Below are 24998 nucleotides of genomic sequence, written 5' to 3' on the forward strand. Positions count from 1 at the left end.
CCACGAAAGACCGAAGGAAAGAGCTCGGAGGAGCCAGGAGGAGACGAGAACTTGTTGGCAGATAGCCTTAGGGTTTTCCCTGATCCTATCTGTAGTTATTTAAGGAATAAAACAATAACAAGAGCAAGATTAGGACCAATCAAGGATAGTAGTAGGAAGTTGTGTGTGGAGTCAGAGGAGATAGGGGAAGCACTAAATGAATATTTTTCGACAGTATTCACTCTAGAAAACGACAATGTTGTCGAGGAGATTACTGAGACACAGGCTACTCGACTAGGTGTGATCGAGGTTCACAAGGAAGAGGTATTAGAAATCCTGCAGAGTTTGAAAACAGATAAGTCCCTGGGCCAGATGGGATTTATTCAAGGATCCTCTGGGAAGCCAGGGAGGAGATTGCCGAACCTTTGACATTGATCTTTAAATTGTCATTGTCTACAGGAATAATGCAAGACTGGAGGGCAGCAAATATAGTTCGCCTGTTCAAGAAGGAGAGTAGAGACAATCCTGGTAATTATAGACCAATGAACCTTACTTCAGTTGTTGGTAAAGTGTTGGAAAAGGTTATAAGAGATAGGATTTATAATCATCTAGAAAATAATAATTTGATTAGGGATAGTCAGCACGGTTTTGTGAAGGGCAGGTCATGCCTCACAAATCTTACTGAGTTCTTTGAGAAGGTGATCAAACAGGTAGATGAGAGTAAACCGGTTGATGTGGTGTATATGGATTTCAGCAAGGCATTCGATAAGGTTCCCCACAGTAGGCTATTGTACAAAATGTGGAGGAATGGGATTGTGGGAGATGTAGCAGTTTGGATCAGTAATTGGCTTGCTGAAAGAAGACAGAGGGTGGTGGTTGATGAGAATTGTTCATCCTGGAGTCCAGTTACCAGTAGTATACCACAAGGGTTGGTATTGGGTCCACTGCTGTTCATCATTTTTATATATGACCTGGATGAGGGTGTAGAAAGGTGGGTTAGTAAATTTGCAGACTACACTAAGGTCGGTGGAGTTGTGGATAGTGACGAAGGTTGTTGTAGGTTACAGAGAGACATAGATAAGCTGCAGAGCTGGGCTGAGAGGTGGCAAATGGAGTTTAATGTGGACAAGTGTGAGGTGATTCACTTTGGTCGGAGTACCCGGAATGCAAAGTACTGGGCTAATGGCAAGATTCTTGGTAGTGTAGATGAGCAGAGAGATCTCTGTGTCCAAGTACCTAGATCCTTGAAAGTTGCCACCCAGGTTGACAGGGTTGTTAAGAAGGCATACAGTGTTTTAGCTTTTATTAATAGAGGGATTGAGTTCTGGAACCATGCGGTTATGCTACAGCTGTACAAAACTCTGGTGTGGCTGCAATTGGAGTATTGTGTACAGTTCTGGTCACTGCATTATAAGAACGATGTGGAAGTTTTGGAAAGAGTGCAAAGGAGATTTACTAGGATGCTGCCCGGTATGGAGGGAAGGTCTTATGAGGAAAAACTGAGGGACTTGAGGCTGTTTTCGTTAGAGAGAAGAAGATTGAGAGGTGACTTAATAGAGACATAGAAGATAATCACAGGGTTAGATTGGGTGGCCAGGGAGAACCTTTTTCCAAGTATGGTGACAGCAAGCACGAGGGGACATAGCTTTAAATGGAGGGGTGATAGATATACGACAGATAACAGAGGTAGTTTCTTTATTCAGAGAGTAGTAAGGGTATGGAATGCTTTGCCTGTAGTAGATTTGCCAACTTTAAGTACATTTAAGTCATCATTGGACAAGCATATGGACGTACATGGAATAGTGTAGGTTAGATGAGGTTCAGATTGGTATGACAGGTCGGCACAACATCGAGGGCCTGTACTGCGCTGTAATGTTCTACGATAAAAGGAAATGAGAATGTGTACAAGGTAGAAAAGGAATTATGTTCTGAGTTTTGTGAAACAAGACGTTCAGCTGAGCATTACTCAGATCAGGTAAGAACTTGCAGTTAACAATTGGGTGCTGGAGGCAAGGGCAATGGGTTAACAAGGTGGAAAAGCATTCATTATGTATAGCCATTTAACAACATTGGAAGAATTCCGTATGTAAGGTCAGTTTATCAAGGTGAAAAGCATTCATTATGTGAAGCTAGTTAAGTATAAAAACAGTGTAACAGCAGATGGCTTAATCTTTACTATTGACAATCACTGATTGTAATAGTCATCGAATCAATATGTATGTTGCCTTATCTGAATGCTCCTGCCTGTAGATTGATTATATAATTAAATAAGAAACTGCTCTTCCAGAGAAGACCAAGAACTCATGCCTCTATGCACATGGATGATCGCACATGGAAGATCATTCTCTCCCCCTCCAGAGCCCAAATAACGATGATGGAGGTAAAACTACTATGTCTCTGAGCGTTTTGCTTCAACTGAAGGGGAAAACGGGAGGACACAACAACATTAAAAGATGCTCTAAACCATTCCTGAAGAAAGGCTTGTGCCCGAAACGTCGAATCTCCTGTTCCTGGAATGCTGCCTGACCTACTGTGCTTTTCCAGCAACACATTTTCAGCTCTGATCTCCAGCATCTGCAGACCTCACTTTCTCCTCTAAACCAACTAGGACAAGGCAGCCAGCTAGATCAGCTCCTCATCCATCAAAATAAGCATTTATTTCCTCCATCATTACATACAGTAGAAACATTGTCACTTTGCATCAACTTATTTGTGCAACTTGTCTAGATTCCTTCTACAGCATCTTCCAAATGCATGACCTCTACCGCCTAGAAAGGAAACAAATGCATTAGATACCACCAACTGCAAGATCTCCAAGTCAAACAGCATTTTGACTTGAAACTATATCCTTTCGATAAGAACTGGGTTTAAAAACCTGGAACACCCTTTTCAACAGCACTGAAAACATACACTAAGCACATGAACTACAGTGGTTCAACGAGGTAGTTCACCAGCATTTCAACGGCAAATAGGATGGACAAAAAGTGCTACCCAAGCCAGTCGCACTGACATCCTGCGAATAAGTTTTTAAAGGTTAACTAACAGACATTACTTATTTGTAAGGTCAGACAACGAGTTCTGACCAGGTATGCACATTTCTAATGGAGAGAACCCACTGTTTATTAACAGAAACAAAGTAGACCATCTGTTTATTTTTCTAAATCTTTAACCCAGGGTTATGGCAGCCAAGTAGTACTCCAGGCGGAGATCAGTAAATGTAGATAAAGTCTGAGAATCAAACTGAGATCAAATCACCTTTCAAGATCTTTATTGAAAAGCTGTTAAGTTACTTCTCCAACTTCACGGCTGATCACATATTCTTGAAGAGAAAGGAAAGAGAGGGTAATGTTCCATGTCATTTAAATGTTTCAAGTGTTCAATAAGTGCACATTATTATTTATTTCTGATCATTCATTTTGATCTCTGAAACAATCAGCAAGTCTTGGAAAACTTGAAACGAACAGATTTCTGACTTGGACCTGAACTGTTTTGCTTCCTACCAAAGTCTCCGAATGCCCAAAAAGATAGAAATATTTATTTTTTGTATACTTGGTGATCAGACAAATGTAATTGGAAAGCTGATTAGCATCAAATAACCTGGCAGTCATCATTTTTGCTTGATTCAATTAAGCAGTTTGACAATGAGTTTCCAGGCCATAACCAGGCAAGCACAGCAGTCTGCCAGCAATTCAGATCTCTGACTGTGTTGCTGACCAAAATTACAATCTTACAGCACCTTGACTATTGAGAGTTGTTAAGCCCCTACATTATGCATCGTCAGAAATGGGCAAGGGGAAAGAAGAGACGACAACGTCTGTTACTTATTGTCAATTGCTGCCAGTAAGCAAGCACAAAACCTTATCTACACCACACAGTAGTGCACAGGATTTTACTTTATTTATAGGAGGTGGCAGTCACTGCCAAAGGCAGTATATATTACCCTTGCCTATGCCTAACTCGAGAAGGTGGAAGTAAGCACTTCAGTCCTTTGGAGTTCTATTTTCTAATCAATATGTTCAGAGGTATTATAATCACACCTCTGTAGCAGCTGGGATTGAACCTAGGTCTCCCAGTCCAAGGTAGGTAAATTTGAAAATTCCCCAACATTGACCCAACAACAATGAAAGAGCAGTGAAACATTTCCAAGTCAGTGTATTGAGAGACTTGCAAGTGCCTGTGTATGCCCATTCACCTAATGGCCTTCTAATTTTAACTGCTAGAGATCCTAGGATGATGCTGTTAGAGATGACTGGGTGAGTTGCTGCAATGCATCTTGTAGATAATACATAATGTAGACCACATTGCGCTACTAGTGGAGGAAGCAAATGTTGAAGGTAGTGGATGAGATACCAATCAAGCATGTTACTTTATCCTGAATCGTGGCAAATTTCTTGGCTGGTTTCAGAGTTGATCTCATCCAGCCAAATGGAGCGTACTGCATAATAGTCCTGTCTATGTCCTTGCTACCATCAAGATGATACAGGAAGTCAAGACACAAGTTACTTGCCACAAAAAACTCTGATTTTCGTAGCTGTAGTATTTATGCAGTTAGATCAGTAAAGTTGCTGATCAATATCAACCTCCAGATTGTTAAATGGTGGGAAGAATTAGAAGATATTAACACAATTCAATGTCAAGGTTAATTATAGAGTCAGGTGTACAGCATGGAAACAGACCCTGCAGTCCAACCTGTCCATGCTGACCAGATATCCCAACCCAATCTAGTCCCACCTGCCAGCATCCGGCCCATATCCCTCCAAACCCTTCCTCTTCATATACCCATCCAAATGCCTATTAAATGTTCAATTGTACCAGCCTCCACCACATCCTCATTCCATACACGTACTACCCTCTGCATGAAAAAGTTGCCCCTTCGGTCTCTTTTATATCTTTCCCCTCTCACCCTAAACCTATGCCCTCTAGTTCTGGACTTCCCGACCCCAGGGAAAAGACTGTCTATTTATCCTATCCATGCCCCTCGTAATTTTGTAAACCTCTATAAGGTCACCACTCAGCCTCTGACGCTTCAGGGAAAACAGCCCCAGCCTGTTCAGCCTCTCCCTGTAGCTCGGATCCTCCAACCCTGACAACATCCTTGTAAATCTTTTCTGAACCCTTTCAAGTTTCACAACATCTTTCCGATAGGAAGGAGTCCAGAATTGCAAGCAATATTCCAACAGTGGCCTAACCAATGTCCTGTACAACTGCCACATGACCTCCCACCTCCTGTACTCAATACCCTGACCAATAAAGGATAGCATACCAAATGCCTTCTTCACTATCCTATCTACCTGCGACTCCACTTTCAAGGAGCTATGAACCTGCACTGCAAGGTCTCTTTGTTCAGCAACACTCCCTAAGACCTTGGCAGGACTTATACACTTAATGGTAAGATTTGCTTTCCCAAAATGCAGCACCTCGCAGTTATCTGAATTAAACTCCATCTGCCACTTCTCAGCCCATTGGCCCATCTGGTCCTGATCCTGTTGAAATCAGAGGTAACCCTCTTCGCTGTCCACTACACCTCCAATTTTGGTGTCATCGGCAAACTTACTAACTGTAACTCTTATGCTCGCATCCAAATCATTTATGTAAACGACAAAAGTAGAGGGCCCAGCACCGATCCTTGTGGCACTCCACTGGTCAGGGCCTCCAGCCTGAAAAACAACCCTCCACCACCACCCTCTGTCTTCTACCTTTGAGCCAGTTCTGTATCCAAATGGCTAGTTCTCCCTGTATTCCATGAGATCTAACCTTGCTAATCAGTCTCCCATGTGGAACCTTGTCAAACACCATTCTGAAGTCCATAGAGATCACATCACTGCTTTACCCTCAATCTTCTTTGTTACTTCTACAAAAATCCCAATCAAGTTTGTGAGACATTATTTCCCACGCAGAAAGCCATGTTGACTATCCCGAATCAGTGCTTGCCTTTCCAAATACATTTTAGTGTAACAGCACTATTTTCTGGAATTTGTGGGGCCCCAAATATTACCTGACACTCACCAGCACAAACCTGAATATTGTGCCAGTCCTGCTGCATATAGGCCCTAACATCTTCATTACCTGAAGGAAGGTAACAGAATTAAAATTAGAAAGACATGGATTCAACAAAACTCATTAGCTCCTGTATGTTCACCTGGACAGGAACAACACATTAAATATAATCAGTTTGGGCAAAGGGGCTGTAAGCTCATTAACAGTTTCAAGCATGCAATAAATGTTGAAGTGTCTACAGCAATATTTCTGAATATCATTCACTTGAATTTACATCCAATAATTCACAAGTCTAAATTACCTGCTACATTTGTGATATTTTAGGAGAGGCCGACAATTATCAAGTTTCTAATCTAGGCTTTCAAGGAATGCAACAACACATGAGACAGAAGGAGTCATCATGTCAGTCTAAATAGGTTATTTTCCCTCTACATCGAAACTAACAATGGAAACAGTACTGTAACAGAAGTTAAACAACTGGATCATTGTAATGCAGTACAGATTCTCTTGTTATGAGAAGGTTGTATTTGTATAGAACTCGATCAAGTGTCATGAAGTATCTCACAACTGATAGAATCTTTGAGTTGCAATGCTGAGTAAACATGTTCATTTATTGTATACTGCAAGGCTGTACACATAAAATGAAGATAAATCATCTAAGAACTTGATTATCTGTGGTGCTCTTGAGAGGGATAGCCTGGCCAGGACATAAGAACTGTGTTGCATTTCAAGTTACTATGAGACTCAACATTATAAGAACACAGAAGCTGGAGAAGACCATGTAGCCCCTTAGCCTGCTCCATCAATCAATAAGATAATCATTAATTTCAAATAAACTCCTCTTTTTCAACCAATCCTCTGAATGGGCAGAGACAGCTTTAACATCTTAATCAAAAGATGCTATCTATCTCCAACAACACAGCACTCTCTTCATACCTCACTCGATTATCAGTATATTCCATATAATGAAGTCCTGGAATGCAGGTAGAACCAGCAACCTTCTGCTTTAGAGCACCAAAGCCATCATTCTGCCGGGCTGATTCCAAACCATGTGCCACGCCCTGCAATAATTACATTATCACATTGTAGCACACATCCTGCATAAACAAGCCCAAAACTACCTCCACAGTCCATATGACCCTCAATTTCAGTGGTAAAAGCAACAATTTATATTTTTCCTCTGCTATGAGGGAGCTTAGTTACAGCCCACACAACCAGGGCAAAAAAACCCAGCTTTTATAAAGAAGAGTCATAACACTCTTGAAACACTAACTCTTAATTCAGCTGATCTTCTCCAGCATGCAGTATTTCAGAGTTCGAGCAACTATAGTATTTTGCTTTGGTCAAATCAGCTTTATTGGCCCCTGCCTGCATGATCCAGATCAGCAAATGAAAAAAGAGTTAGAAGCACGGAGAAATTCCAGTAGTTTCAGTGTGCCAGTTGGGCCACGACAACAAAGTGAGTCTGAATTTTATCTCCCCAGTGTAGAGGAGATCACATTGAACAGCAAGTATAATAGACTAGATCACAAAATCCATCAAGTTAGTTAAACACTAGTTCCTCTTCAGAAATTCATGTTGACTCTTCCTAATCAATCAATCTTATACCATGTCCATACTAATTTCCAGAAGCTTCAAGTTAAACTGACTGGTCTGTAATTGCTGGGCTTATCCTAACATCAATGGTGTGATGGTTTGCAATTCTCCAGTCTAGGGAGAACTGAAAGGTTATGCCTTATAATTATAATCTCATGTTGTACAATATTCAGGCCCAGTACTTAATCAACTTTTACATACCAATAGTTCATCCAACACTTCTTCCTTATCAATTTTGATTCAATCGTCTCCTCTGTCAACACTAACAGGGTAGTATATCTGCCTTTGGTGAAAATAAACGCAAAGTATTAGTTAACATCTCAATCATGCTCTCTGCCTCCATGTCCCTTCCATGATCCCTCATCAGCCCTATTCTGCCTGTACCACTCTTTTACTATTTGCATGCTAATAGAAGATTTGGGGATTTCCCTTCATGGCTGCACGTCCTTTCTCATAATTCCTCTTTGCTTTTCTAATATGCTTTTCGACCTTCCATCCAATCTGCTGTCTTTAAGCTGCAGTGTAACCACCTTTCCAGTCACCTCTCAGCCATATAGATGTGCTACGGTGACTCCATGTACCATTAAATCTCTGAAATCAGGAGCTCAAGATACTTCAGTTGGCAGCACTTCCGGCTCACGTAGGATGCCAGTAAGGTTCATGGCTTCCCACACATTAAAGGTCACATATTCCACCTGACCAAACTATGCTGCTGTGTATCAACTTAACTTCATTCGCATTACATTATTCTGTTTTAGGTTACTTACTTTCCTTTCATTCCCAAATTCAAGTGTAGCTATTTCTTCTAAAATAATACTTTTCAAATTTACAGTAATTTAAAGACAGTACCTGATAGCAGGTCTTAGCAACGAATTAACTTACTAAGAAAGAAGAAACAAAGGAACTCCTCCCAAATCTTCACACTTCTTGCAGTAAACAACTAAAACACCTCTTGCCCACAGTGCACCAATTTCAGAACCAAAATCATATACAGTATAAAAGTTAATTACGTGCTGGGATCTTTTCACAAGACAAACATTTCATACACCTACTTAACTGAACAAAACAGCTACAATGATGCTGAATAAAAAGTTACTCTCCAACTTTGCTGACAGCTTATCAATGTTTAGCATCTCAAGTCAAGATACAAATTACAACCCACTGGTGCTTTTTATACATTTAATTTCTCCTACACATTTGGAAATTAAACTTAGATAATTTCTCAGAAGTGACTGAAATGCATGCAGTTATAAAAAAAGACAAATTTTTCATCTTTTCATCTGTTACCATCACTAAATCACTAAAGACAACATTAAAAAAAACATAAAGGAGGATAGTAAAAGCTTTTTTAGGTATGTGAAAGGCAAAAAAAATGGTTAAGACTAATATTGGGCCCTTGAAGACAGAAACAGGGGAATATATTATGGGGAACAAAGAAATGGCAGAAGAATTGAATTGGTACTTCAGATCTGTGTTCACTGGGGAAGACACAAGCAATCTCCCCGAGGTAACAGTGGCTGAAGGACCTGAACTGAAGGGAATTTATTTTTGCCAGGAATTGGTGTTGGAGAGACTGTTGGGTCTGAAGGTTGATAAGTCCGCGGGGCCTGATGGTCTACATCCCAGGGTACCGAAGGTGTCTCGAGAAATCGTGGATGCGTTGGTGATTATCTTCCAGAGTTCGATAGATTCGGGATCAGTTCCTACAGATTGGAGGGTGGCTGATGTTGTACCACTTTTTAAGAAAGGTGGGAGAGAGAAAGCAGGAAATTATAGACCAGTTAGTCTGACCTCAGTGGTGGGAACGATGCTGGAGTCTATTATAAGGATGAAATTATGACACATCTGGATAGTAGTAACAGGATAGGTCAGAGTCAGCATGGATTTATGAAGGGGAAATCATGCTTGATTAATCTTCTGGATTTTTTTTTGAGGATGTAACTCTGAAGATGGACAAGGGAGCTCCAGTAGATGTAGTGTAGCTGGACTTTCAGAAAGCTTTTGATAAAGTCCCACATAGGAGGTAAGTAAGCAAAATTAGGGTGCATGGTATTGTTGGCAAAGTACTAACTTGGATTGAAAGTTGGCTGGCTGACAGGAAAAAAAAAGAGTAGTGATAAACGGCTCCATTTCGGAATGGCAGGCAGTGACCAGTGGGGTACTGTAGGGATCAGTGCTGGGACCGCAGCTTTTTACAATATATATTAATGATATAGAAGATGGTATGAGTAATAACATTAGCAAATTTGCTGATGATACTAAGCTGGGTGGCAGGGTGAAATGTGAGAAGGATGTTAGGAGATTACAGGGTAACCTGGACAGGTTAGGTAAATGGTCAGATGCATGGCAGATGTAGTTTAATGTGGATAAATGTATGGTTATCCACTTTGGTGGCAAGAACAGGAAGGTAGATTACTACCTAAATGGAATCAATGTAGGTAAAGGGACAGTACATAGAGATCAGGATGTTCTTGTATACCAGTCAATGAAGGTAAGCATGCAGGTACAGCAGGTAGTGAAGAAGACTAATAGCATGCTGGCCTTCATAACAAGAGGGATTGAGTATAGAAGCAAAGAGGTTCTTCTGCAGCTGTACAGGGCCCGGTGAGACCACACCTGGAGTACTGTGTGCAGTTCTGGTCTCCAAATTTGAGGAAAGACATTCTGGCTATTGAGGGAATGCAGCGTAGGTTCACGAGGTCAATTCCTGGAATGGCAGGACTACCTTACACTGAAAGGCTGGAGCGACTGGACTAGTATACCCTTGAGTTCAGAAGGCTGAGGGGGGATATGATTGAGACATATAAGATTACGAAAGGATTGGACACTCTGGCAGCAGGAAACATGTTTCCACTGATGGATGAGTGCCGAACCAGAGGACACAGCTTGAAAATACAGGGGAGACCATTTAGGACAGAGATGAGGAGAAACTTCTTCACCCAGAGAGTGGTGGGTGTGTGGAATGCTCTGCCCCAGAGGGCAGTGGAGGCCCAGTCTCTGGATTCATTTAAGAAAGAGTTGGATAGAACTCTCAAGGATAGTGGAATCAAGGGTTATGGAGATAAGGCAGGAACAGGTTACCTGATTGTGGATGACCAGCCATGATCATATTGAATGGTGGTGCAGGCTCGAAGGGCAGAATGGCCTACTCTGCACCAATTATCTATTGTCTACTGCAGAGAGGAAGGAGATTCAAACAGCCAACTCAAACATGTGGGATCGTTGCTTCTATACTTTCTCAGAAGTTAAAAAAAAATCACACAAAACCAGGTTATCATCCAACAGGTTTATTTGAAAGTACTAGCTTTCAGAGCACTGCTCCTTCATCAGGTAACTAGTGGGGCAGGATCATAAGACAGAATCTATAGCAAAAGATCATAGTGTCATGCAATTAAGATGATCTATTGCAGTCCTGGGATTTACATATTAATGAACCGATACCAGCAACCTATTCTAAAAGATGAAAGACGTCACAGCAATCTAAGTTTGTTCAAGCTTTTGGAGTGTAACCTGGTGTTGTGAGATTTGTAACCGACCATCCCAGTCCAACATTGGCACCTCCATATTATGGCTTTCTCAGATGGGTGGCACTAGATAAGAAAGCAATTATTGTGGAAATTTGGAAAATGCTGACTTTTTTTTAAGTAATATTTTGTTCATAAAATCAAATTCTACCACAAACTAAACTGTGTCCCTTTGTCTGCCTGACTAACAAGAGTGCTTGAGCAAAGTGTTTTTTTCATGCACAGACTGGTTGAAGTGTTCAAACCATGGACAACAGCAATTTAACTTAGCCAGTTGGATAAGAAAAGGGGTCTATTTTGCAAAAAGCATCTCTTTCAATAAACTCGCAGTAGCTCTGAAACTTTATATTAACACACACAATCCTACCAATGTAATGACAATGAGCAACTTAGAGATTTAAAAACTCCTGCCTCTCAGAAATTTGTTTGAATTTAAGTAGCTAATTTGTGCTCGTGAAGAGGCCAAGGTGTGGGTGGCAAGAGGAAATACTCAAAAGGTACCCGTGCTGGGGTAGTCTGAAAACAGAGGAAAACAATGACAGCTTTTATTTTTAAAAGACTAAACAGGCGGTTGTGGTTTTGAAGTAAAGGTCAATTCCAACCTCATAGTACATTTTATAAAACCAATATTTTCATTAGACAAATGTAATGTGGGTGTGTAGATTCATCTAGGTTTAAGTTTCATCTCGATTTCTCATCACGTCATGAACTACAAGTTTGAAAATATTTTGCAGGGTTATCCTCTCCAATCCAGAGTGAAGCTTCATTGAAACTCTCAATATGCTTTTTCTCAAATACTCTAAAATTACAAAGCTAAGCACTGCCTTCAAGTACAAAACAGATCTTGTACTATTGAATTCAGAGTTTACACAAAAAACCTCAACAAGCCCAAAGTAATGATTACAACGAACTCTGCAGATCTTGCACTAACCACCTCCATCCTTATTCCCCACGTCCCATATATAAAAATAAGATTCCACTCTGAATTTCAAGAAAGATAAAACTCCAACACATGAGAAATATAAGATTGAGAAATATAAGACATAGCATGCCCAACATTAAGCTCAATTCAGGGCTACAACTCCACCTCGTTGTGGAAGTTTATTCATACAGATGGCATCTACTGTGGAGTAGATTCAGACTTCCATGGCTGCAAGTAAGAACACCATGCAGCTGGCTGAGAAACAGGTTACTGCAGATGCTGAAAACAAATGTTAGATTCACAGTGGTCAGGCAGCATCCATGGAGAGAGAGCAAGCCAATGTTTTGAGCGTATATGACTCTTCAGAACTGAAGAGAAGAGTGAAGTGACAGCATTTATGCTTTTGTTTCGGGGGTGGGGGTGGGGTAGTGGGTGTAGGACTTGCTGGTAGAGAAAACATGTTAGTAGTTGACATTAAATAACCAGAATGTGAGAATACCAGAAGACTGGTGTGTCTCCTCCCAGATTCTACTTAAAAATGACAGTAAGTGGGATAGGGAAGGGCAGGGCGGGACACTATAACAAGCTAAAAGGAAGGAAAGAAATGGTTCACGATTTGAAGGTGTTCAACTCAACATTAAGTCCACAAGGCTGTAAAGTGCCTCGTCTGAAGGTTAGATATTGCTCCTCTAGCTTATGCTGTATTTCACTGGAACACTGCAGCATGCTGAGGGCAGGTAAGTAGGCATACGAGCTGGACATGGTATTAAAACAAGCATCATGGTCCTGCTTGCACAAAGACTGGAGTTGTTCTACAAAGTGGTCATCCACTCTGCATTTGGCTTCTCCAATGTAGAATAGGCTCGAGGATGTACAGGTGAATCTTGGTAAGATTGTTTAGGCCATTGGATGGTGATTAGGAAGATGGGGAAAGGGCAGGTGTTGGACCTTCTCCAAACTAAAAGCTGCTACAATTGCCTCTGTACTCCTTTAATATCACAGACCAAGACCCTAAGGAACTATGATCTTGCATTGTAGAACAGTGATCCCCATTATGGTTGAAAATGTGTTGCTGGAAAAGTGCAGGTGGTCAGGCAGCATCCTAGGAGCAGGAGAATCGACGTTTCGGGCACGAGACCTTCTTCAGGAAAAAGGGCTCATGCCCGAAACATCGATTCTCCTGCTCCTTGGATGCTGCCTGACCTCCTGCACTTTTCCAGCAACACATTTTCAGCTCTGATCTCCAGTATCTGCAGACCTCACTTTCTCCCCATCCTGCCCACACTAAACCTATGGATGAACAATTCAATTATGTGCATGACCACAGGTACACAGGCCATCTCATCTGCACAGCTCCCAGTCAGATGGGTGGGTTACTCTTTGGAGGGTGAGTGGGGGTTTGTCAGGATGAAGGGCCTGTTTCCATACTGCAGGGAATCTAATCTAAATCAGTCCTCAGCAATTCACTCACTGGCCAAGGCCTCAGAGTTGCCAGCCAACATTCGTAACGTCACCAAGACCATCTTGACTGCAGCTATGAAGCAGTCCAGACGATTACTTACACACTCAAGTAGCATACGCTAACTAAACTTGAAAGTGGGCTTAAAGAACTCAATTTCACCACTGGCAAAGTTATTGCTCATCAACGTGACAGTGCACTTTATCCCATACTGGTAAGTAGTTGATCAAAAGCACATCACTTTTGATGCATAGTTTCAGAAAGAAGAAAAACATGTCAATATTGATAGGGATGGATGGGCCTTACATGGTAGTGAACAGATACTGTTATTTAACCTGGATGCACTTAAAATTATTCCATCTTGTTTTGATGCTGAATTTGAGCCAACTTGGCATAACAATGATTTCCAAAACATAGATTTAGAAACCCGCAACACAACATTATAATTGAGGACACCGCTGTCAAATAAAATACTTTCACGAAGGAGAATCCAGTCAGAGTGGTACTTCCTTCATTGATATTTTTTAGTCAACCTGCTTATATTTGATATTATACACCTCTGGAGTAGGTGGGGCTTTATCGCAGGCCATATGGCTGAAATGCATGGACACTACCACTGTGCCATGAGAGCCCGAGGTTTTCAGTCTTGGATACTTTCTAATCGACCTGTCTAGATACGGTGTGACACATTGCTGCGGCAGGTGAGACTTGAATCCAGACCTCCTGGTCCGAGGCAGGGACAGGGCCACTACCACTACACCACAAGAGTCCTAAGTTACATCTGCCATTGATATTTTTAAATCAACCTGCCCGGATATGTTACAACAAAATTGTTGGACAAGAGGAATCCCCGACCATCCATAACCTCATCACCTCAGGGGATCGCCCATCCACCGCCTCCAACCTCATAGTCCCACAAACCCGCACCGCCTGTTTCTACCCCCTGCCCAAAATCCACAAACCTGACTGCCCTGGCCAACCCATTGTCTCAGCCTGCTCCTGCCCCACCGAACTCATCTCCGCATACCTCGACACGGTCCTGCCCCTTTAGTCCAAGAACTCCCCAACTACGTTCGGGACACCACCCACGCCCTCCACCTCCTCCATGATTCTCGCTTCCCCGGTCCCCAACGCCTTATCTTCACGATGGACATCCAGTCCCTGTACACCTCCATCCCCCATCACAAAGGACTCAAAGCCCTCCGCTTCTTCCTTTCCCGCCGTACCAACCAGTACCCTTCCACTGACACCCTCCTTCGACTGAATGAACTGGTCCTCACCCTGAATAACTTCTCTTTTCAATCCTCCCACTTCCTCCAAACCAAAGGAATTGCCATGGGCACCCACATGGGCCCCAGCTATGCCTGTCTCTTCGTAGGATATGTGGAACAGTCCATCTTCCGCAACTACACTGGCACCACCCCCCACCTTTTCCTCAGTTACATCGATGACTGTATCGGCGCTGCCTCGTGCTCCCACGAGGAGGTTGAACAGTTCACCCACTTTACCAACACTTTCCAACCCGACCTCAAATTCACCTGGACTGTCTCAGACTCCTCCCTCCCCTTCCTAGACCTTTCCATTTCCATCTCGGGCGACCGAATCAACACAGACATCTCCTATAAACCGACTGACTCCCAAGCTACCTAGACTACACCTCCTCCCACCATGACCCCTGTAAAAACGCCATCCCATATTCCCAATTCCTTCGTCTCCGCCGCATCTGCTCCCAGGAGGACCAGTTCCAATACCGCATAGCCCAGTTGGCCTCCTTCTTCAAGGACTGCAGTTTCCCCCCCAGACATGATCGATGATGCCCTCCACCGCATCTCCTCCACGTCCCGCTTCTCCGCCTTTGAGCCCCGCCCCTCCAACCGCCACCAGGACAGAACCCCACAGGTTCTCACCTACCACCCCACTAACCTCCATATACAGCGTATCATCCGCCGTCATTTCCGCCACCTTCAAACGGACCCCACCACTATGGATATATATTCCCTTCCCTCCCCTCCCCTATCAGCGTTCCAAAAAGACCACTCCCTCCGTGACTCCCTCATCAGGTCCACACCCCCCACCAACCCAATCTCCACTCCCGGCACCTTCCCCTGCAACCGCAGGAAATGCAAAACTTGCGCCCACACCTCCTCCCTTACTTCTCTCCAAGGCCCCAAGGGATTCTTCCATATCTGCCCCAAATTGACCTGCACCTCTAAACAAATCATCTATTGCATCCGCTGCACCCGATGTGGCCTCCTCTATATTGCGGAGGCAGGCCGCCTACTTGTGGAACGATTCAGAGAACACCTCTGGGACACCCGGACCAACCAACCCAACCACCCCGTGGCTCAACACTTCAACTCCCCCTCCCACTCCACCAAGGACATGTAGGTCCTTGGACTCCTCCACCGCCAGACCATAACAACACGACGGTTGGAGGAAGAGCGCCTCATCTTCCGCCTAGGAACCCTCCAACCACAAGGGATGAACTCAGGTCACATGCCCTTGTACTTCCATCAGACCAAAATCATGACAAGGCTGTACACAGGTGTGGGCAATGATCTCATTTGTTCAGATATTCTAAATTTTAAAACGAAATAGGTCTCAATCAACCTGTTCAGATATGCTGTCACATACCTCTGGAGTAAATGGGACTTTTGTCCAGGTCTCCTAACTCAGAGGTAAGAACACTACCACTTTGCCACAAGAGCTCAGGTACTTCAGTCATTGCAAAAACCATGACAATCACAGTGAACAATGGCTTCATTTGTTCAGATACTCAACTAAAAGGAGACATTAAAATTAATTAAATGTCAATAAATCAAACAAATTTTATAACATCGTTACAGATGTCTATGAGAATTAAAACCAATTTTGCAAGTAAAGTTCTCATTCTTACTTTAAATTTCACACATTTAAACATGCCACCTTAAAGAAAAATGTGCACTGTTCCCGTTTTTGATTCTCCTTCTCACAGTGTCACTTTTAATACCAAAATACATTAAGGACAAAAAGGGTAACTAGGAAGAGGATAGGGCCCCTTAAAGATCAGCAAGGCGGCCTTTGTGTGGAGCAGCAGGAGATGGGGAGATACTAAACGAGTATTTTGCATGAGTATTTACGGTGGGAAAGGACATGGAAGATATAGAATGTAGCAAAATAGACGGTGACATCTTGAAAAATGTCCATATTACAGAGGAGGAAGTGTTGGAGGTCTTGAAACACAGAAAAGTGGATAAATCCCAGGACGTGATCACATATACCCTCAAACTCTATGGGAAGCTAGGGAAATGATTGCTGGGCCTCTTGCGGAGATATTTTTATCATGATAGTCACAGGTGAGGTGCCAGAAGACTGGGGATTGGCTAATGTGGTGCCACTGTTTAAGAAAGGTCGTAAGGACAAGCCAGGCAACTATATACCAGTGAACCTGACCTCAGTGATGAGCAAGTTGTTGGAGGGAATGCTGAGGGACAGGATGCACACATATTTGGAAAAGCAAGGACTGATTAGGGATAGTCAATGTGGCTTTGGGTGTGGGAAATCATATCTCTCGAAGTTGATTGAGTTTTTTGAAAAAGTAACAAAGAGGACTGACGAGGGCAGAGTGCTGGACATGATCTCTATGGTCTTCAGTAAGGCGTTCAACAAGGCTCCTCATGGGAGACTGGTTAGCAAGGTTAGATCTCGTGGAATACAGGGAGACCTAGCCATTTGGATACAGAACTGGCTCAAAGGTAGAAGACAGAGGGTGATGGTGAAGGGTTGTTTTTCAGACTGGAGTGCCACATGGATCGCTGCTGGGTCCACTAATTTTCATCTTTTATATGAATGATTTGGATGTGAACATAGGAGGTAAGTTTGTAAATTTGCAGATGACACCAAAATTGGAGGTGCAGTAAACAGTGAACGTTACCTCAGATTACAATGGGATCTTGATCAAATGGACCAATGTGCTGAAATGTGGCAGATGGATTTTAATTTAGATAAAGTGCGAGGTGCTGCATTTTGGGAAAGCAAATCTTAGCCGGACTTGTACACTTTATGGTAAGGTTCTAGGGAGTGTTGCTGAACAAAGAGACCTTGGAGCACAGGTTCATAGCTCCTTGAAAGTGGAGTCGCAGATAGATGGGATAGTGAAGGGGGCATTTGGTATTGAATACAGGAGTTAGGAGGTCATCTTGCGGCTGTACAGGACATCGGTTAGGCCACTTTTGGAATATTGCGTGCAATTCTTGTCTCCTTCCTATCGGAAAGATATTGTGAAACTTGAAAGGGTTCAGAAAAGATTTTAAAGGATGTTGACAGGGTTGGAGGATTTGAGCTATAGGGAGTGGTTGAATAGGCTAGGGCAGTTTTCCCTGGAGCGTCCAAGGCTGAAGGGTGACCTTATAGAAGTTTACAAAATCATGAGGGGCATGGATACGATAAATAGACAGAGTCTTTTCCTTCGGGTGGGGGAGTCCAGAACTTGAGGGCGTAGTTTTAGGCTGAGAGGGGAAAGACCTAAGGGGCAACCTTTTCACAGAGGGTGGTACGTGTATGGAATGATCTGCCAGAGGATGTGGTGGAGGCTGGTATAATTGCAACATTTAAGATAGGTATTTGAATAGGAAGAGTTTGGAGGGATGTGGGCCTGGTGCTGGCAGTTAGGACTAGATTGGCTTGGTGTATCTGATTAGCATGGACAAGTTGGACAGAAAGGTCTGTTTCAGTGCTGTACATCTCTATGACTCTAAAATGTAGATCAATGCCAAATTATATACCAAAATGCTCCTTGAAACAATTCAAACTAGATACAGTGTTCAGATTCCTTTCCAATCACACCTCATTCTTTGGCAAAGCACTGGTGAAAAAAAAATCAGTAAGCTTCCTCTGCCAGCTGCAATGCAAATCAACTACATGAAACAAACATATAGCCACCATCCACAAATTAGAAGCCTTGTAAACAATGTGAAATTAATACTAAACTGTTGAATTCTAAGGTTCAACTTTCTGCCTAGAAATCACAGGCATATATTGATTATTATACAGCCCAATCTCTGGTTCAATTTGTCAACTAGAAAGCGTGCCCAGGAATTCACACTCTACTACACGATCATCTAATGAACACTGAACCTGGAAATGTCGCAGCTGATACATTTGCAGTTTTTTTTTAAACCTTTCAAAAGTGATCCCTAACACCCTTACCACTTCAGCCTTTTAGCTGAAGCAATTGTTTGCATAGCTGTGTTGCCAAGTAGTTTCATTCATCTCTGCAAGATTGATCAGTGACTGGAATGAGAACTTACATTTCTTCCAATTTGGAAATATTATTTTGAGATCTATGTCTGACTGATGTCCTATTATCCTGTACAAAAAACAACTACCAAGCATCTGTTGATATAGACATTTTTCTCTCTCTCCAATTTTCTTCCTTTTCATATTCCTTAAAGTCTTCTTATGTGTGGCTGAAAATGAATTACTTGCAAGTCAGCCTGCACAACTAAGAGCAAGATAACCAACTTTGGAGGAAATCACAACCAGGCTCAGTGCTGGGGCCAAGCATAGACAGATGTGCAGTTCTAGCAGCAGGAAATGGGCCAAATTGTACACTCAAAATCTGCAGAAAGAGTTTGAAATGGGGACCTTTCAACACTTAAAAGTCGCTTAGAAACAACGTTACCTCCGAACAATTTGAGAGAATGAATTCTGATACATACAGACACACACTTAAAAATCCAATATTTGGTTTCACAGGTTGGTGCAACATCAAGAGCCGAAGGGCCTGTACTGCGCTGTAATGTTGTATGTATGTATGTATGTATACCTAATAGCACCACCGGTATTATTGATGGATACCAAATCGATATCAAAATATTGCACTCTTCCACTATAAAAGGTCCCACAGATACAATACTCTGCTTTCCAATGTTTTACAGCCAATTACATTTTTGAAGTCGAGTGATATAGAAAATATGACTTAATTTACACACAGGCTCCCAGAATGAGCAATATTATGATATCCATAATTCATTTTCAGTGATGCCAGTTGAGGAATAAACATTAGCCAGGACACTGGAGAGAACTCTCCTGCATTCAAAATACAGCACAGACAACAGTGCAGGACGCCCTTCAGGCTGCTGTGCAGTGCCAACCGAGGTAAAAACAATGACTGCAGATGCTGGAAATCAGATTTTGGATCAGTGGTGCTGGTAGAGCACAGCAGTTCAGGCAGCATCCGAGGAGCAGCGAAATCAGCGTTTTGGGCAAAAGCCCTTCATCAGGAATAAAGGCAGAGAGCCTGAAGCGTGGAGAGATAGGTGAGTGGGGGAGGGGATGAAGGTGATAGGTCAGGGAGGAGGGTGGAGTGGATCGGTAGAAAAGAAGATAGGCAGGTAGGACAAGTCATGGGGACAGTGCTGAGCTGGAAGTTTGGAACTGGGGTGAGGTGGGGGAAGGGGAAACAAGGAAACTGTTGAAGTCCACATTGATGCCCTGGGGTTGAAGTGTTCCGAGGCAGAAGATGAGGAGTTCTTCCTCCAGGCGTCTGGTGGTGAAGGAGGCCCAGGACCTCCATGTCCTCGGCAGAGTGGGAGGGGGAGTTGAAATGTTGGGCCACAGGGCGGTGTGGTTGATTGGTGCGGGTGACCCGGAGATGTTCCCTAAAGCGCTTGCTAGGAGGCGTCCAAGTCTCCCCAATGTAGAGGAGACCGCATCGGGAGCAACGGATGCAATAAATGATATTAGTGAATGTGCAGGTAAAACTTTGATGGATGTGGAACTGAGGTCATGCACTCAAGAAGAACTTGAACATGCAAACATGAAACCCAAATATGACAGCTCGACTCTGAGTCAAGACTGGCACAGTAGTTCTTCAGTTGTCTTAAAGAACTAGGAGCAGGAATAAGCCATCCGGCCCCTCAAGCCTGCTCCACCATTCAATAAAATCATGACTGATCTTTTCATGGACTCCCCCAACTTCTAATCATAATCCTTAACTTCCTTGTTGTTCAAACATAATATCCAAGGTTTAAAAACATTCACTGACGAGGCCTCAACTACTTCACTGGGTAAGGAATTCCACAGATTCACAACCTTCTGGTTGAAGAAGTTCCTTCGCAATTAGGTCCTAAATCTGCTCCCCCTAACTTTAAGGCTATGCCCTCTTATCCTAATTCCACCTGCCAGTGAAAACATCCTCCCTATGTCTATCTTATCTATTCCCTTTATAAGTTTCTATAAGATGCCCTCTCATTCTTCTAGATTCCAATGAATATAATCCCAGTCTACTCAAATCTCTCTACATAAGCCAACCCCCTCAACTCTGGAATCAACCTTGTGAACCTCCTCTGCACCCCCTCTAGTGCCAGTACATCCTTTCTCAAGCAAGGAGACCAAAACTGCATGCAGTACTCCAGGTGTGGCCTCACTGCTTTTAAACTAAAATCTGTTTAGCAATGAAGGACAAAATTCCATTTGCCTTAATTACCTATTGCACCTGCAGACCAACCTTGTGTGGTTCATGCAGAAGGACACCCAGGTCCCTCTGCACAGCAGTGTGCTGCAATTTCTTACCATTAAAGTAATAGTCCTATCTACTGTTATGGGGAGAAAGTGAGGTCTGCAGATACTGGAGATCAGAGCTTTGAAAAGGTGTTGCTGGAACAGTGCAGCAGGTCAGGCAGCATCCAAGGAATAGGAAATTTGACGTTTCGGGCATACGCCCTTCATCATTCCTGATGAAGGGCTTATGCCCGAAATGTCGAATTTCCTGTTCCTTGGATGCTGCCTGACCTGTCTACTATTATACCTACCAAAATGGATGACTTCACATTTATTCATATAGTACTGCATCTGCCAAACCTTTGCCGACTCACAATGATCTACTGTCCCTTTGCAAAGGTTCACAGTCCTCTGCACATTTTGCTCTGCCACTCATCTTCGTGCCATCAGGAAACTTTGACACAGAACACATCTGTGCCAGACTCCAAATCATCTATGTAAATTGTGAACAACTGCAGTCAACACTGAGCTCTGAGGCACACCATTAGTCACTGATTACCAACCAGAACAGCACTTGTATATCCTCACTCCTTGCTTCCGGTTAGTCAACCAATCCTCTATCCATGCCCGTAATGCCTTGCATCCTCATCTTATGCAGCAGCCTTTTGTACAGCACCTTCTCAAATGCCTTTTGGAAATCTAGCTACACCATATCTACTGGGTCCCTGTTGTCCACTGAGTTTGTAATGTCTTCACAGAATTCCAAAAGATTATTTTAGCATGACCTGCCCTTCATAAACCCATGCTGCATCTGCCCAATGGGACAATTTTTATCTGGATGCCTCGCTATTTCTCCTTTGATAATAGACTCGAAGAATTTTCCCCACTACAGAAGTTATGCTAATTTTAACTGATAATTAAACTTTGACTAAATTCTATACAAGCAAAAGAATACACAATGATCCTTTCATTATCCAGGAAACCCTTCTTGTCTACCTCCTATTTACCTCTCGCTTAATCTTTTGCTTCCCAGATTTTTCATCGTCACTGGCATTTCTATTGAATTTTTGAAAACAAGAAAATCTTTCACAATACATTATGGCATAAAAACAGCCATTTCCCTCGACCAGTCAATTTTGATGCAAATACTCCATCAAGCAACAGCTTCTGCCAATGTCCCTGTTCACCTTCACCAGTCCCAAGCATCCAGTAAAGCTAATCTTAAGTGTACACATCATGAATTTTGCAGCTCACAGCTATCTGTTTAAACCAAAAAGTGTAACTGCTGTCTTTCCTAAACCTCTTACACTGGAGACCTCTATGTCCTCTTCTCTTAGAGCTGCCAACCATTGAAAATAGAATAGACAGAAGTAGCTTTTTCAAATCACTCCAGAACATTATTTACTCTTAACAGGAAAAAGCCCTAATATTTTCAAGCCGAAATTGCGTTAGTTTCTTATATCAGGAAATTTTAAGTCTTCTAATTGCAACTGTTTCTTGTACACCTTCAATCTTACACATGCTGACCAAAAAAGAATGTCCACTATTTGAATTACATTAACTATGCACATCAACAACCGCAGCAGTGGAGACAATATCCTAGTGATATTATCTCTGGACTGTTAATCCAGAGACCTCGGCGAGGTCTTGAGAACCCGGGTTCAAATCCCGCACTGGTAGATGGTGGAATTTGAATTCAGTGCAGGAAAACAAATATGGGATTAAAGAGCCTAACAATGACTATGAATCCATTGACAATTGTTGGGAAAGCCCATCTGGCGCACTGTCCTTTACCGAGGGAAACTATTATCCTTTCTTGGTCTGGCCTATGTGTGACTCCAGACCATCAACAATGTGGTTGACTCTTGAATTACCCTCTGGGCAATTAGGGACAAGCACCAAATGCTGGCCTAGCCAGGAGTGACAAATGCTGGCCTAGCCAGGAGTGACAATTATGAAACATTTTTTTTGCAATATCTTAATACAGTGACCTCCCGAGAGAAGCACCAGAATTTCATTTTCACTTCCATTTCCATTTCTGAAACATTAACCTGCCTCACTGTGCATTGCACAGGTGAAGGTACAAGGACATGATGAAGTGATATTTCCACCAAAGTACAGCCAGGCTTCAGCACAAAACTTTTACCATATCCAGCAAAGTATTTTTGGCTTACTGGCTTTATTCCAATCAATTAAGAGCATACGGAAAACATTACCTTAGAACAGTTTACAAAAACACAAATGAGGGTTACTGAGGTTAGGTAAAAAACTTTACAACTGAAATTTGGTAGTAAAATATTACTACTACATGAGCTGCAGGAACACAATCAATAAAGAAAATATAATGAAACCTCTGTCTTATTTAACTTGATCTCAATTTTGGGTGCGCCTGTTGATATTTTTGCTCAACAAGGGGGAAAAGAAACATGAGATTAACCAACAACACCAGCCAGCCTGTTTGAGGTTGCGCCATTTAGCTAGTGTAACCTAAAAGTGAAGACAATTTCAGAAACATTGCTTCTGGCTAAATGTCAATTGCCAGCATAGCAGAGCCCAGCCAACGTGAACCTCAAAGAGGTCAAATTGTATTTTAAGACTCGGATCTTACCATGTGCTGCGCAGCCACAACCCGCATGTAGGACTCAAAGGGAAGAGAATTTAAAAACGCTGAAAAATCTGTCAGCTAAAATCAATAGCTTAACAACTGCTTAGATGACAGTATTTCATTTCATTAGAAGGTAATGGGATACCAGGTGAAGTATGGGGAAATACTACAGAGTAAGTGCAAAACAAAATAAATAAAATTAGTAAATTAGTTTAAGTCTCATCCTTACAAAGCAAACATCAATCTTTAGGCTAAAAGCAGACTTTTAGTGGAAGTGGGGGGGGGGACACTGTCTAGAACCAGGGGACAGCGTTTAAAATTCATTTAAGTAGGCCACTTTGGACTAAGAAATGGAGGAATTTCTTCACAATGTGAACTGAAATTACAAATTTCACAACAAGAAGTGGAATTTTTTTTTGACCAAGGGGACCCAGTTCCAGGGAATGGAATCAAGGAAGAAACGGCAGGTGATTTAGGATGAAAAGGAGGAATTTCCTTCAAAGTATGGTGACTCTTTTCAGTCCTTGTCCCAGTGTGGAGGTTCAGTGGCTGAGTATGTTCAAGACCAAGGTCAACAGATTAAACACATTAATGGACACAAAGATAATATAGGAAAATAGTTTTGAGATACAAAATCAGCCATGTTTCTTTTAAATTCACTCGTAAGAACTTAAAAACTAGGAGCAGGACTGGGCCATCTGGCTTTTTGAGACTGCTCCACCATTCAATAAGATCACGGCTGATCTTTTCATGGACTCAGCTCCACTTACCCGTGCTTGTACCATATCCCTCAATTCCTTTATTGCTAAAAAAAAACTATCTTAGCTTTAAAAACTGAAGTAGCATCAATACTTCACCGGGCAAGGAATTCTATACAGCTTTACAACCTCGGATTGAAGAAGTTCCTTCTCAATTCAGTCCAAGACTGCTCCCTATAATCTTGAGGCTATGTCCTTTTGTCTTAGTTTCGCCTGCCAAAGGAAATACCCTTTCTACTTCTCTAATCTATTCCCTTCATAATTGTGTATGTTTAAAGTTCCCCCCTCATTCTTCTGAATTTCAATGAACATAATCCCAGTCTACTCAGCCTCTCATCATAAGCAATTCCCTCACACCGGAATCAACCTAGTGAACCTCGTCTGCACCCCCTCCAGTGCCAGTACATTCTTTCTTAAGTAAGGATATCACAACTGAATGCAGTACTCTAGGTGTGGCTTCACCAGCACCCTATACACCTGCAATATAACTTATCTGCTTTTGAACTCAATCCCTTTAGCAATGAAGGACAAAATTCCATTTGCCTTCCTAATTACTTGTACCTGCTGACAGACCTTCTGTGATTCATGCACAAGGATACCCAGGTCCCTCTGCAGAACAGCATGCTGCAAACTCTTACCATTCAAGTAATAATCCTTTTTACTATTACTACTACCA

General features: G+C 42.4%; 1 protein-coding gene across 7 annotated transcripts in view; it reads right to left on the bottom strand.

Annotated features, from left to right (window-relative positions):
* Positions 1–24998, bottom strand: part of zbtb47b (zinc finger and BTB domain containing 47b) — a 270356-nt gene that overhangs the window by 159120 nt on the left and 86238 nt on the right. The window contains exon 1 of one of the 7 annotated variants that reach the window (XM_060825189.1): positions 6913–6995. The exons of the other annotated variants lie outside the window; for them this stretch is intronic. The gene's annotated coding sequence lies outside the window, so the exon portion shown is untranslated. Of the gene's footprint in view, positions 1–6912; positions 6996–24998 lie in introns of those variants that run through there. 7 annotated transcript variants of the gene reach the window in all.

This window comes from Hemiscyllium ocellatum, chromosome 5 (assembly GCF_020745735.1).
Source record: "Hemiscyllium ocellatum isolate sHemOce1 chromosome 5, sHemOce1.pat.X.cur, whole genome shotgun sequence".
Taxonomy (NCBI): Eukaryota; Metazoa; Chordata; class Chondrichthyes; order Orectolobiformes; family Hemiscylliidae; genus Hemiscyllium; species Hemiscyllium ocellatum.